Source organism: Mirounga angustirostris, unplaced genomic scaffold (assembly GCF_029215605.1).
Source record: "Mirounga angustirostris isolate CCGP_5_RB_7025 unplaced genomic scaffold, mMirAng1.0.hap1 SCAF_9, whole genome shotgun sequence".
Classification (NCBI taxonomy): Eukaryota; Metazoa; Chordata; class Mammalia; order Carnivora; family Phocidae; genus Mirounga; species Mirounga angustirostris.
In genome coordinates this window covers 82,629,886-82,642,760 of record NW_026991717.1, presented here as the reverse complement: position 1 = coordinate 82,642,760, position 12,875 = coordinate 82,629,886, and the positions used below count along the sequence as shown (strand labels likewise).

Sequence of the window (12,875 nt, the reverse complement as noted above, 5' to 3'; positions counted from 1 at the left end):
AACTAATAGGACTCTTCAAAGGTAATCCATGTTGAAACATCTACATTCAGATGATTTTCATATTTTAAAGGTGTCATCCTGGTTAGTTGCATACTTCATTCTAGCAACTGCCATGGCCAGAACTTTACAGAGTCTCTAATCGAAGGAGAGCTGAAAATTTGCTTTGGCTGGTCTGTGCATTCATTCTTTCATTTTAATAATACTGACACATTCTGATTTCTATTTTAGGCTTGAGTCTGACACATACTCTTCTGTCAGCAGAGGTTTTTTGTTTCGTTTTTTTAAAATAGATCTCAGTGTAAATAATTAGGTTGGTTTTCTTTAGTTACATTCTTGTTTTAAGGATACACCCTAATTAATTTAATTGGACTCCTGTGTTTCCTCAGTCTCTTATACAACCCATTTCTATCTAGATTAATCTAATCCATTATGTTAGTGGCTCCCAAACTGATAATCACCGAGGGCGCTTATTAGACATACATATTCAAGCCCACCATGACCTCCCGAACCAGACTCTTCATGTGACTGGAAATCTGAAATTTTAACAATTTAAGAAGGATGCAGATTCTGGAAAATGATGATTCTGTGTTAGTTTTGGGAGTTTAACTCTCAGCTGGCAGCTTTACCCCAAATCCCCTTACATGTGGATTATCCCTAGGTTCTGAGGGCAATGCCAATAAAAACTTGTAGTCTATGGCAGAATCACTGGAAGAAATATACAGCTTCCTAGCACAGGTGATTCATCAACACGTAGGGGGCTACTTTGAGAGGGAGAGAGCTCCTCTGGGTGATGAGGTACGCGCATGCCAAGTCACAGTCCTTTACAGTGACAGCCATTCTTCAGGAAATGCAGGAGGCAACGGGTAGTCGTTCTTCATCCATTACAGAATTGGATGACAAAGGCAGTCATTCCTTCAGTCATCGAGACCTGTTGACCAGAGCACTTGATCAGGCACCAGAGCTGGTTCACTGACACCAAGAACACTGGTGCTTTTGTGAGCAGACTGTCACCCCGGCTGGGGCTGCTTATCATCCCACTTGTCTTACATCACTACCGCTGGGGCTATCTGTTTCAGCTCTCACAAATTCACTCTTTTGATTTCTGTCTCTTATCTTAGGACATCTTGCTCTTCCTACTTTAACACTTAAAATTTATTTTATTTTTAAAGATTTTATTTATTTGAGAGAGAGAAAATGCCGTGAGCATGAGTGGGGGGGCGGTGGTCAGAGGGAGAGGGAGAAGCAGATTCTCCACTGAGCAGGGAGCCCGACGTAGGGCTCGATCCCAGGACCTTGAGATCATGACCTGAGCTGAAGGCAGATGCTCAACCGACTGAGCCACCCAGGCACCCATTAACACTTAAAATTTAATAAATGTTTGCTGAGTGATTACTTTGTGCAAGGCACTGTGGGGTTGGGGGAGCAAGATGGAAAGCTACTAAGAAAAATAAATACTCAGCCAAGTTGTCAAGGCTATAAAAATGCTTAAGCAACAGTTCCTGCTCTAAAGGAACTTAAGTTCACTAGGGGGATAAAACAAATAAATAACTGTTAAAACTTGGCAATGAGAATAGCCAAGAAAAGGCAGGTATAAGGCAAACATTTTTGTTGCAGTAATGAAAACAGGTTAGTACTGATATAGGAATAGATACACTGATGAAATTGAATAGTGAGCATAGAAATATACCCAAACGTAAAAATAATATTTGATAATAACCTCATTTCAAATTGGTAGGGAAAATACAGATTACTCAATAAATTATAGTGGGACAACTGGCAAGGCTTCAGGAAAATAAATTAAACTGAATCCTTACCTCACTCCTCACACAAAATTAATTCCAAAAGGATTTAAATGTAAAGACTTAAACCATAAATGTATTAGAGAAAACACAGGTGAGAGGCTTTCTAATTTTAAATACAGGCAGCCTTGTTTTATTGCACTTCACTGTATTGTGTTTTGTAAATACTGGGTTTTTTAAAAATTGAAGGTTTGTGGCAACCCTGCTTTGAGCAACTGTACCAGCACCATTTTTCCAACAGCATTTGCTCACTTCATATCTCTGTGTCACGTTTTGGTTTTTCTCATAATATTTCAACTTCTTCATTATTATTATATTTGTGATAGTAATCTGTGATCAGTGATCTTTGATGTTACTTCTGTAATTATTTTGGAGTACCATGGATCATGCCATGTGTGATGGCAAACTTAATTGATAAATGTGAGTGTGTTCTGACTACTCCACTGACCAGCCGTTCCCCCATCTCTCTCCCTCTTCTCAGGCCTCCCTATTCCCTGAGACACAATGATACTGAAATTAGTCCACCTAATAACCCTACAATGGCCCCTAAGTGTTTAAGTGAAAGAGAGAGTCAAATGTGTCTCACATTAAATCGAAAGCTAGAAATGACTAAGCTTAGTGAGGAAGGCATGTCAAAAGCCAACACAGGCTGAAAGGTAGGCCTCTTGTGCCAGTTAACCAAGTTGTGAATACAAAGGAAATGTTCCTGAAGGAAATTAAAAATGCTTTGGTAGGGAACACACAAATGATAAGAAAATGAAACATCTTATTGCCGATGTAGAGAAAGTTTGAGTGGTCTGGATAGAAGACTAAACCAGTCACATTACCTTCGGCCAAATCTTCAACTCTTTGGAGGCTGTGAGAGGTGAATATGCTGCAAAAGAAAAATTGGAAGCTAGCAGAGGTTGGTTTGTGAGGTTTAAGGAGAGAAGCCATCTCCATAACATAAAAGTCCAAGGTAAAGCGGGAAGTTATCCAGAAGATGTAGCTAATTAATGAAGGTGGCTACCCTAAACAACAGATTTTCAGTGTAGATGAAAGAGGTTTTTATTGGAAGAAGATGCCATCTAGAACTTTCATAGCTAAAGAGGAGAAGTCAATGCCTAGATTTAAAGCTTTAAAGGACAGGCTGACTCTCTTAGTAGAGGTTAATGCCGTTGGTGACATTAAGTTGAAGCCAGTGCTCATTGACCATTCTGAAAAGTTTTGTTAAATCTATTTCGCCCACGCTCTATAAATAACAACAAAGCTTGGTTGATGGCACATCTGTTTACAATATGGTTTATTGAACATTTTAAGCCTACTGTTGAGACCTACTGCTGGAAAAAAAGATTCCTTTCCAAATGTTACTGCTCATTGACAAGGCACTTGGTCACCCAAGAGCTCTGATGGAAATGTACAATGAGATTAATGTTGTTTTTGTGCCTGCTAACACAACATCCACTATGCAGCCTATGGATCAAGCAATCATTTTGATTTTCAAGTCTTATTATTTAAGAAATACATTTCTTTAGGCTACAGCTACCAAAGGTAGTGATTCGTCTGAAGGATCTGAGCAAAGTAAGTCGAAAACCTTCTGGAAGCGATTTACCATTCTAGATGCCATTTGTGATTCATGGGAAGGTTAAAATAGCAACATTAACAGGAATTTGGAAGAGTTGACTCTAACCCTCAGGGATAACTTTGAAGGGCTCAAGACTTCAGTGGAGGAAGTAACTGCAGATGTGGTGGAAATAGCAAGAGGACTAGAATTCGAAGTGGAGCCTAAGGATGTGATGAATTGCTGTAATCTTGTGGTACAACTTTAACAAACGAGGAGTTGTTTCTTATGGATGAGCAAAGAAAGTAGTTTCTTGAGGTAGAATCTACTCTTGGTGAAGATGCTGTGAAGATTGTTGAAATGACAACAAAGGATTTAGAATATCCCGTAAATTTAGTTGATAAACCAGTGGCAGGGTTTGAGAGGACTCTAATTTTGAATGAAGTTCTACTTGAGTAAAATGTGAGCAAACAGCATTGCATGTAATAGAGAAATCATTGGTGAAAGGAAGGGTCAATCAATGTGTCAAGCTTCATTGTTGTATTATTTTAAGAAATTGCCACAGCCACCCCACCCTTCAGCAACCACTACCTGAGCAGTCAGCGACCATCAACATCGAGACAAGACCTTTTACCAGCAAAAAGATTACAACTCACTGAAAGCTCAGATGACGGTTAGCATTTTTTAGCAAGAAAGTATTTTTTAATTTATTTTTTGTTTTAAATTAGGTATGCACATTGTTTTTTTTAATACATAATGCTAGTACACACTTAATAGACTACAGTATAGTGTAAACGTAACTTTTACATTTACTGGAAAACCAAAACATTCATTTGACTTGCTTTGTGGTGATATTTGCTTTATTACAGTGGTCTGGAATTGAACCTGCATTATCTCCGAGGTGTGCCTGCGTAAAGTCTTTTCCAAGCATGAAAAAATAACCTAGCAGCATTTTTATAAGAGTGATTTTCACTACATAAAAATCTAAAACACACCATAAGCAAAGTCAAATGCCAATGACAATGGGAAAAATATTTCAGTCACACATGACAAATAAAGGATCAATATTCATAATAGCCAAAGAACTTTTACAAGTCTACAGAAAGATAAAGAACTCTACAGAAGTTTAAAGAGACATGAATTGGGCATTTATAATAGAAGAAGTACAAACGGCCAGCAGACAAATAAAAATACACTTCAATAATTAAACAAACGTAAATGAAAGCATTTTTTTGGCCTATTTGATTAGAAAATGTATTATTTATTTATTTATTTTTAAGCTTTTATCCATTTATTAGAGAGAGAGAGTATGAGCAGAGGCAGGGCAGAGGGAGAGGGAGAAGCAGGCTCCCCATTGAGCAAGGAGCCCAAAGTTGCCACTGGATCCCAGGACTCTGGGGTCATGACCTGAGCCAAAGGCAGATGCTTAACTGACTGAGCCACCCAGGTGCCCCGGAAAATGTATTTTTTAATTGATAAAATGTCCAGTAAGGTTTGCTGTAAATGGAGTATAAATTGGTACTTTTAGGTACAACTTGGCAATTTAAGTTTAAATTGGGAAATTTAAAGTGGGAATGTGGCTTTCCTGTGACTGAGAAATTCTATGTTTATAAAATAACAGGTTTACTCCAATAACTGCGCAAAGGTGTGTATACAAGGTCATTCACTGCAGAACTATTAATTAAGTGAAACACTGGCAACAGTCGATAAGGCTAATAGATTATAGTACATCCATACGAGAGGATAGGGTGACAACGCTCTGATCTGATGAGATCTGCAATGGGTAGTTGCTTAATTCAAAAATTTTAAAATGGGGAATCATAAAAAATGATACATATGTATTTTAAACATAAAATTTTCACCTAAACTCTCTAAACATAGAATTATTCATTAATCTTTTGATGCTAAGACACGGTCTTTTCTTTGAGTATGGGTTTGCCGACTAGAATTCTACTCACCTTTCTTGCATAAGCCACAATTATGAGGTCTCTGCTCTTCTTCCCAATCTTGTGTCCTACTTCTTTCCACCTTGCTCACATTGACCTCTATGTTGCTCCAGTTGCTAAATTCACACTGAACGGCCTCTGCATTGGTTATTTTCTCCTTTCCTTTTCCTGCCTCTTTGCATGGTTGGCTCTTTCTCATGCTTTAAATCTCAGTCTAGATGTCGTTTCTGAGTCACCTTCTTTGATGACCCCAATATATCAGCCAGGATGATTTTTCTTGCAAGTAACAAATTCCAGCTTAATTGGCTTATATTATACAAAGGAATTTATTGTCTCACATAACTAAATAACCAGTCATAGATCTGACCTAAGAATACATCATAGCCATAGTTTAAACTAAATGACCAAGATCTGTCTTCTGTTTTTCACCCTACTCCCTTAGTGTTGGTTTGATTCTTCTCTTCTTTCCAATGGCTGTCAACAATTCACCTAACATCTGGGTATTGAGATAAATATACATTGGCTCTGATAGTCCTGATATGGATCTTGTGCTCATTTGTCTTAGGCCATTTTTCCAAAAGCGGAGTCTGAGGTAGGTATTCAGATGCATGTGTAAGTGTTCTTCAAGAAATACCTGAAAGGTGTCAAGTATCTTTTCTGACCCCACATAAGAAACTAGAAAGCAATAGCAAGAGAAAACTCAGAAAATTCACAAATACGTGGAAATTAAAGAGCACACTCCTGAACAGCCAATGAATCAAAGAAGCAATCAAAAGAGAAACTGAAAATATCTTGAAACAAAGGAAAATGAAAACACAACATACCGAAACTTGAAGGATGCAGAAAAAGCAGTTCTAAGAGGTAAGTTTATAGCGATAAACAACAAATTAAGAAGAAAAGAAAGACCTTAAATAACCTCAGGGAACTAGGAAAAAAAAGAAGAACAAACAGCCTAAAGTTAGCAACAGAAATAACAAAGATCAGAGTAGAAACAAAATGAAATAGAGACTGTAACAATAAAAAGAAAATCAGTAGAAAAGAACAAAACTAAGGGTTGTTTTTCTTGAAAAGAGAAAGTTGACAAATCTTTAGCTAGACTAACCAAGAAAAGAAAAGCGAAGACTCAAATAAAATCAGAAAAGAAAGAGGAGACAATACAACTTTTGTCACAGAAATCCAAGGGATTGCTAGAGATTACTGTAAGCATTATACACCAACAAACTCAGAAGATAACTTAGAGGAAATGGCTACATTCCTAGAAATATACAACTTACCAAGACTGAATCATGAAGAAACAGAAAATCTGAACAGAGCAATAATGAATAAGGAGATTGAATCAGTAATAAAAAAAAATCTCCCAACAAAGAAAAACTCAAGGCCACATGGCTTTACTGTTGAATTCTGCCAAACATTTAAAGAAAAATTAATACCAGTCTTTCTCAAATATTTCCAAAAAATTGGAGAGAAGGGAATATTTCCAAACATTTCACAAGGCCAGCCTTATTCTGATACCAAAGATAAACAAGGACACTACAAGAAAACTACAGGCCAATATCCCTGATGAGGATAGATATAAAAATCCTCATCAGAATACTAGCAAACCAAATCAACAGTGCATTAAAAGGATCGTACACCATGATAAAGTAGGATTTATCTCTGGGATTCAAGGATGGTTCAACAAATGCAAATCATTAAATGTGATATTAACATAAAGAAGGATAAAAATCATATGATCATCTCAATAGATGGAGGAAAAGCATTTGACAAAGTTCAACATCCTTTCATGAAAAAAAAAAAAAAAAACTCTTACAAATTAGGTATAAGGTAATGTACCTAAACATAATAAAGGCCATATATGGCGAGCCACAGCTAACATCATATGCAACAGTCAAAAGCTGAAGCTTTTCCTCTAAAATCAGGAACAAGAGAAGGATGCCCACTCTTGCCACTCCTATTTAAAATAGTACTGGAAGTCCTACTCACAGCTGATAAGAAAAGAAAAAAGGAAATAAAAAGTATCCAATCAGAAAGGAAGAAGTAAAATTGTCACTGAAGATGACATGATCTTGTATATAGAAAACCCTAGAGAGTCCATCAAAAACTCTTAAACCTAGTAAACAAATTCAGTAAAGTTGTAGGATATAAAAACATACAAAAATCAGTTGCATTTCTATATAGCAACAATGAGCTATCTGAAAAAGACAAGAAGACAATCCTGTTTATAATAGCATCAAAAAGAATAACATACTTAGGAATAAGTTTAACCAAGAAAGTGAAAGATCTGTACACTGAAAACTATAAAACATTGTTGAAAGAAATAAAAAAAGACACAAGCAATGGGAACTTGTCCCATTTTCATGGGTTGGAAGTATCAATATTGTTAAAATATCCATACTACCCAAAATAGTCTACAGATTTGGTGTAATTCCTACCAAAATTCTAATGACCTTTTTCACAGAAATAGGAAAAACAATAATAAAATTTATATGAAACCATAAAGAAATCCAAATAGCTAAAGTAATCTTGGGCAGGAAAAACAAAGCTGGAGACATCATAGTTCTTGATTTCAAATTATATTAGAAGTTACACTAATCAGAACAGCGTGGTACTGGCATAAAACAGACACATAGATTAATGGAACAGAATCAAGGCCCCCAGAAATAAACCCACTCATATACAGTCAACCAATCTTCAACAAAGGTGCCGAGAATATACAATGGGGAAAGGATAGTCTCTTCAATTAATTGTGTTGGGAAAACTGAATACATACCTGCAAAAGAATGAAATTGGACCCTCCACCATCAGAAAAATGAACTCAGAATGGATTAAAAACTTTAACGTGAGACCTGAAAGTATAAAACTCCTAGAGGAAAACATGGGGGAAAACCCCTTGGCATTGATCTTGCAAATGATATTTTTTCTTTTTTCTTTTTGGATTTGACACCAAAAGTACAGGCAACAAAAGCAAAAATAAACAAGTGGGACCACATCAAACTAAAAAGTTTCTGCACAGCAAAGGAGACAATTAACAAAATGAAAAGGTAACTTAACAGAATGGGAGAAAATATTTGCAAATCATATATCTGATAAGGGGTTAATATCCAAAATATGTAAGGAATTCAAACAACTCAGCAGCAAAAAACCAAATAACCTGATTTAAAAAATGGTCAAAGGACCTGAATCAACATTTTCCAAAAGACATACAAATGGTCAATAGGTTCATGAAGAGATCCTCAACATCACTAATCATCGAAATGCAAATCAAAACCACAATGAGAGATGTTGCACCTGTTAGGATGCCTACTATAAAAGAGTCCAAAGATAACAAGTGTTGGTGAGCATGGAGAAAAAGGAACACTTATACATTGTTGGCAAGAAATTTATACAGCCATTATGGAAAACTGTATGGAGGCTCCTAAAAAATTAAAAATAGAACTACCATATAATCCAGCAATCTTACTTCTGGGTATATATCCAGAGGGAAGGAAATTACTATCTTGAAAAGATATCTGCACTCCCATGATCATTGCAGCATTATTCAAGTAGTCAGCATATGGAGACAATCTACATATCTGTCAATGGATGAACGGATAAGGAAGATGTGGAGTATTCAGTCTTAAAAAAAAAAAGGACACCCAGGAGCACCTGGCTGGCTCAGTTGGTGGAGCGTGCAACTCTTGATCTCAGGGTTCTGGGTTTGAGCTCCACGTTGAGTGTAGAGATTACTTAAAATAAATAAAATCTTTAAAAATTACATTACATTTTTTTTAAAGATTTATTTATTAGAGAGAGAGGGACAGAGCACAAGGAGGGGGGAGTGGCAGGCAGAGGGAGAAGCAGGCTCCCCGTGGAGCAGGGAGCCTGATGTGGGATTCAATCCCAGGACCCTGGGATCATGACCTGAGCCGAAGGCAGATGTTTAACCAACTGAGCCACCCAGGTGTCCCTAAAATTTTTTTTAAAAAGGACATTCTGCCATTTGTGACAACATGGATGATTGTGGAGGACATTATACTAAATGAAATAAACCAGCTGCAGGAAGACAGACAGATACTTACATGTGGAATCTAAGTAAGTCAGACTCAGAGAAACAGGGAGTCCAATAGTTACCTGGGGCTGAGGGGTGGGAGATGTGGGGAGACATTGGTCAGAGTATACCAACTTTCAGTTGTAAGGTGAACATGTTCTGGAGACCTAATGTGCAGTATGATGACTATAAAAGGAAAGAAAGGACAGAAGAAAGGAAGCAAAGAAGGAAGAAAGAAAAAAGGGAAAGAAAAGAGAGAAGGAAGGAAGACACATTTGTGAGGGAGAGAGTAGAACAGGGTAAGGAAGGCAAACATACTGAAGAATTAAGAAATCTCAGGTTAATTCTAGCCTTGGCTTGATGCACAGAGGGAGCATAAACCACAACTCAGGGGCAATGTAGCTTTTTGTGCCTGTAGATCAGTCAGTTATTGGCTGAGGGCTGCCCCCAGGTTGGGCAGCTCCCATCAGCCAGGACCATTCTCTGGAGAAGAGGACAGCCGTGTGCCTTAGCAGTCAATACTCCACAGTATCCAGGGGATGCGTGTACTGCCCAGAAAAGAACATCTGAACGGGGCACCATAGCCTCCATCGCACCACTGAGGCCAGGAAGATTGCTGTGCTAATTGGTTTAAGCCAGGTAGGGTTCACTTTTGGAGCTATGGATGGGGTCCAGGCCACCCACCCAACATTGCTGAAAAGCTCATGATAGTGTAAGCATGGGAAATGGGGAGAACGGATGGTGATCAGGTACCCAAGAAATGTTCATATACTTCCTACTCTTAATTAGTTGTTGTCATATAACCCTGTTTATTTCCTTCAGAGCACTTTCCATAGACTATAATTCTCTAATTGATTGATTGATTGATTGTTTGCCTGTCTGACTCTTAGAATGTAAATTCCATGAGGCTAGGAACCACTGTTGTAGCCTATGAATCTATTGGCATGCCTGGTACTAAATATGTTGACTGCCTTCCAGATAGGACTCTAAATGTGCAAAGACACAGAGATAAGAAGGAAAAAAAGTCTGTAGATAAGGAAGATAATTCTAGACCATTCATTCTCCAACTGTTAGTCCCCAGACCAGCAGCATCAACATCACCCAGAAACTAGTTAGAAATGAAAATTCTCAGGCCCCACTTCAGACCTAATGAATAAAAAACTCTAGGGATGGAACTCAGAAATCTGTGTTTAATAAAAGTCTGCCAGGTGATTTTGATGCACAGCTGAGTTTGGGGACTACCGTTCTAGAAACATGGAACTTATACAGGATAGGTCATGGTAAATAAAGTGGTAAGAAAAATTTAGGATCCTATTATTGTGAATATTAATGTAGTATATACCCTGTGTGTTGTTTGTTTTTACTTTTCTGAAATATCTTTTGTTGGAAGAGTCATGAATTCTTTGAATTCTAGACACCCTTGTTGGTATTTGGGAGGAAGGAGTGGGTTGAGTTAATGGTGTTTTGATTTTTCAGGCCAGGAGGGAATGTAATACTCCTGATTAGTCATCCTGACCCTCATCCTCATCCAGACCCTTACCCTCATCCACAACCAGCTCCTTGCCCTATGCACACAGTTTCCTTTTCTTTGTTCTTTTTTTTTAAAAAATAAATTTAATTTTTTAGCATGGTTTTAGACTTACAGAAAAATTACAGAGATAGTACAGAGAATTCCCATATACTGCCCCACCTAGTTTCCCCTATTATTAACATCTTATATTCATTCGTGTGGCACATTTATTATAATTAATAAGCCAATATTGATCCAGTATTACTAACTAAAGACCATATTTGATCCAGATTTCATTAGTGTCTATATAATGTCCTTTTCTGTCTGTGCCAGGATCTATCCAGGATACCCCATTATATTTAATCATCACTACTACTTAGACTCCTTTTGGCTAGTACAGTTTCTCAACCTTTTCTTGTTTTTGATGACCTTGACAGGTGGGTTTTTTTTTTTTCTTAAATTTATTTATTTTAGAGAGAGTGGGTGTGGGAGGGGGTGCAGAGGGAGAGGGGGAGAGAGAGAGAGTCTCAAGCAGGCTCTGTGCTGAGTGTGGAAACTGCCTCAGGGCTCTGTCTCACCACCCTGAGATCACAGCCTGGGCCAAAACCAAGTGTCAGATGCTTAACTGATGGCGCCACCCAGGCACACTGACCTTGACAGTTTTGAGGAGTACTGTTTGGGTGTTTTGTAGAATCTCTCTCAACTTGGGAATGTCTGATGTTTTTCCTAACATTTAGATGGGATTTGGTTTTGGGGAGGAAGATCACAGAGGTAAATTATGCCATTTTCATCACCTCATATCAAGGGTACATACTTACCAACATGATATATCACTGTCCATGTTGACCTTGATCTGGAGCCTCCAGGTAGCTGTAGAAAGAGGATGGATTTATGAAATGTTACACAGACAAGGTTTTCAGGACTTGACATTTACTTAGATTTTGGGAGGATGGTTAGAGTAAGGAAAAGGAGAGGAGGAGCCAAAACCTTTGCCTTGGGTGCCTCTCTAATACGGGTGACTGGGCTCATGGCTAGTGTATTTAGCAGAGGTGCTGGTGATCTGTCCAGGTAAAGGATTTAGTCTATAGTCAGTTTTCTCCCTTGGGAGCTGGGGGAGGGTTGGGGCAAAGAGGGTTCCATGGCCGAGGCTCTCACTGCCCCGGAACACAGGGGTAGAGAGTGTGATTGGTGCATAGGCCCTGCTGGCTGTGTCTGCCAGTCAGATCAGCTAGGACAGTCCTTCCCAGAATGACTTGTAGAGTCACTTGGAGGTGACGTCAGGGACTTTTTAGGGCCTTGGGCTCTGATTTTGGGGGTACAGTGGGAGGAGTCCGGGGATATTCCTCAGTATTCTCTCAGCTGCTTATTTGAAAAAGCAATGGATGCCCGAAGTCAATGAGGAGAGGGATTGCTGAAATTTTCCCAGAGAAAGACTGGCCATCTATTTCATAAGATGCATTTAACTATAGAAAGAATCAAAGGACATACATTAAAATATTAATATTGTTTATCTCTGCGGGTGGTGGGTTTTGGGGTTGTGTCAGTTTCCAAGGGCTGCCGTAACAGAGTACCACAAACTGGGTGGCTTAGAACAACAGAAATTTATTGTCTCATAGTTCTGGAGGCCCAAAGTCTGAAATCAAGGTCAGCAGAACTGTGTTCTCCTTTACGGCTCTTGATTTTTCCTTGTCTCTTCCTAGCTTCTGCCGGTGGCCAGCCATCCTTGTTGTTCCTTGGTTTGCGTGCAGTCCCTCAGTCTCTATCTGTCATCACATGGCCTTCTCCCTGTGTGTTGTGTCCAAATCCCTTATTCTTACAAGAACACAGTCATATTATGTTTAATATGACTTCTTCTTTTTTTTAAAAAAAGATTTACTTATTTATATTTTTGGGGGTGGGGCGGTGGGGATGGGCAGAGGGAGAGGGAGAGACTGAATTCCAAACAGACTTTGCCCTGAGCATGGAGCCTGATGCAGGGCTTGATCCCATGATCCTGACATCATGACCTGAGCTGAAACCAAGAGTCTGATGTTTAACCAACTGAGCCACTCAG

The 12,875-nt window shown here is 38.5% G+C and overlaps 1 long non-coding RNA gene across 6 annotated transcripts in view; it reads right to left on the bottom strand.

Moving 5' to 3' along the window:
* Positions 1–12,875, bottom strand: part of LOC123861513 (uncharacterized) — a 55,832-nt gene that overhangs the window by 37,594 nt on the left and 5,363 nt on the right. For all 6 annotated transcript variants that reach the window (XR_010405139.1, XR_010405137.1, XR_010405136.1 and 3 more), the window contains exon 3: positions 11,641–11,692. This is a non-coding gene — a long non-coding RNA (uncharacterized LOC123861513). The remainder of the gene's footprint in view (positions 1–11,640; positions 11,693–12,875) is intronic.